This window comes from Physella acuta, unplaced genomic scaffold (assembly GCF_028476545.2).
Source record: "Physella acuta isolate Inbredline_101_S28 unplaced genomic scaffold, ASM2847654v3 ptg000428l, whole genome shotgun sequence".
Classification (NCBI taxonomy): Eukaryota; Metazoa; Mollusca; class Gastropoda; family Physidae; genus Physella; species Physella acuta.
Window position 1 is genome coordinate 108,564 of NW_026731947.1, and position 2,531 is coordinate 111,094.

General features: G+C 44.4%; 1 long non-coding RNA gene across 1 annotated transcript; it reads right to left on the reverse strand.

Moving 5' to 3' along the window:
* Nucleotides 1–419: 419 nt before the first annotated feature.
* On the reverse strand, nucleotides 420–2,194 carry LOC131942821 (uncharacterized). The gene is made up of 3 exons (XR_009386815.1): nucleotides 2,055–2,194; nucleotides 755–944; nucleotides 420–457 (listed from the first exon to the last, which is right to left on the reverse strand). It is a non-coding gene; the product is annotated as an uncharacterized LOC131942821 (long non-coding RNA).
* Nucleotides 2,195–2,531: the final 337 nt, after the last annotated feature.

Sequence of the window (2,531 nt, forward strand, 5' to 3'; positions counted from 1 at the left end):
GCAGCTCCTGCGACACAGCTGATTCCGAACGTTACAGGTAACGTCCTGTCCCTTGGGTCCAACAGCAGTAGGAAGTAGGGGGTCTGATACATGGGCACCATCTGGCTCCTGCCATCTTACTGCGCAGACTTCGTGCTTGGATTTCCAATCACCCATTTTAGACCATGGAGACATATTTTAAAGCTTTGATAATATGGTACTGTTAGAGCCTATAGTGTAGTTGATTAAATAAGATACAGTTTATGACGCTTGATTAATACTACGCTGTTAAATGTGTTGGTTTGTGTGTACGTGTGTAGGTCTGTATTGTGATTGCGGGTGGGTAGTGGGTGGGTATGTCTGTGTGCGTATGCATGTGTGTAGTTGAATTAAATTAATTACAAATTCGTAGAAAAAAAAAACAGAAAACGAACAAAAATATTTGATATAGTTATGGGGATTTATTCAGGTTTTCGTCCTGTGGAAGGGAAACAATTCATGTAATTTTTATTTCAAACATTTTATATTACACAGTTAATTCCTTTGCAAGTAAAAATAATTCACTGGACCTACCTAAATAAACGGTAAATACAATCGTAGTTTATGGAAAAAAGTTTTTTAGCCTGGATTTTCAATGTTTTCTGTGTCACAACAACTGATAAATAAAGTGGATTTTCTCTAATTGCCTTTAGTGTAAATATTTTAGTCTCCCCTTGGCAACTCGTTTTACTTATTGCCTGTAGTAATATTAGTGTATAATATGGGCTGTCTATACCTAGTGTACCACATGTCTGACCAGTCTCATCCCATTCTACAGCAGTACATATTTGGCCCCTCGCAAGTCGCCTCCAACTTCTCGTGACAGAAAATCCTTGAGTACACAGACAGGCACTGGCCGCCATCTTGACTTTGACAGGTGGGCAGGGGCCGGGCGGGGCCTGGTGCAACTTCCTCCGTCAGGCTCTCTGTGGAAGGCATCGATGCCGCTTCAGACAGGGTAGCAGACACATTTGTAGAGAGATGGTAGCAGACACATTAGTAGAGAGATGGTACAGACACATTAGTAGGGAGATTTTAGGAGATGGTAGCAGACACATTGGTAGAGAGAAGGTAGCAGACACATTAGTAGGGAGATTTTAGGAGATGGTAGCAGACACATTGGTAGAGAGAAGGTAGCAGACACATTAGTAGGGAGATTTTAGGAGATGGTAGCAGACACATTGGTAGAGAGAAGGTAGCAGACACATTAGTAGGGAGATTTTAGGAGATGGTAGCAGACACATTTGTAGGGAGATTTTAGGAGATGCTAGCAGACACCTTGGTAGAGAGAAGGTAGCAGACACATTAGTAGGGAGATTTTAGGAGATGGTAGCAGACACATTTGTAGGGAGATTTGAGGAGATGGTAGCAGACACATTTGTAGGGAGATTTTAGGAGATGGTAGCAGACACATTTGTAGGGAGATGGTCTAGGGAAATATTGAGAAGTATTGGAAGTTTCTGGGGATGTTTTGTGTGTATGTAAACATATGTGTGTATGTGTCTGTGTGTCTGTGTGTCTGTGTGTCTGTGTGTCTGTGTGTCTGTGTGTCTGTGTGTCTGTGTGTCTGTGTGTCTGTGTGTCTGTGTGTCTGTGTGTCTGTGTGTCTGTGTGTCTGTGTGTCTGTGTGTCTGTGTGTCTGTGTGTCTGTGTGTCTGTGTGTCTGTGTGTCTGTGTGTCTGTGTGTCTGTGTGTCTGTCTGTCTGTCTGTCTGTCTGTCTGTCTGTCTGTCTGTCTGTCTGTCTGTCTGTCTGTCTGTCTGTCTGTCTGTCTGTCTGTCTGTCTGTCTGTCTGTCTGTCTGTCTGTCTGTCTGTCTGTCTGTCTGTCTGTCTGTCTTTGTCTGTGTTCGCGTTTGTGTATCTCTTTAATTCGGAATTGCTGAACGTTCTTGAGTCGAATCAGCACTAATGAGTACCTGATCAGTGTACTTACCACTTGCTTTAGACCAAAAAAAAATGTCAACTTTGTCGCTAAAACACACACACACCCACACTCACAAGCACACACGCCCCCTCCCCTCCCCCACTTGACTGACCTTGATGGAGCTGACAGCAGTACAGACTGCTGCTGTCACAAGTGGCACTCAGAGTTTTAGGGCAGTGGATGGCTGACATCACGGGCAGACAGTCACCGCCTGCAGTAGTACAGTCTGACCTCTTGACCTGAGCAGCTTCTGGGGACATGGAAAATGGAGGTGCGGTTAAGATGGCGCGGGTCTTGTTGGAGGGTAAGTGTGATTTACCAGAAGGTGAGGGTGCTTGATTAAGAGTTTGCGGAATCTAGATGCTCTATTAGAGAGCGCGAGTGCTTAATTTTAATGCTAATGGGCTTAATTAGAGGGTGTGGGTGTTAAATTACAGGGCTAGAGAAGCTTGATTAGAATGTGCTCGTGCTTATTACATTGCGCGTGTGATCTTCTAGAATACACGGGTGAAGAGAATTAGTGGCTACAGACTTGAACCAGCCCCCGGGCTTGTAGTAGCGATCACGACCACTCGACCACCTTGTTGAG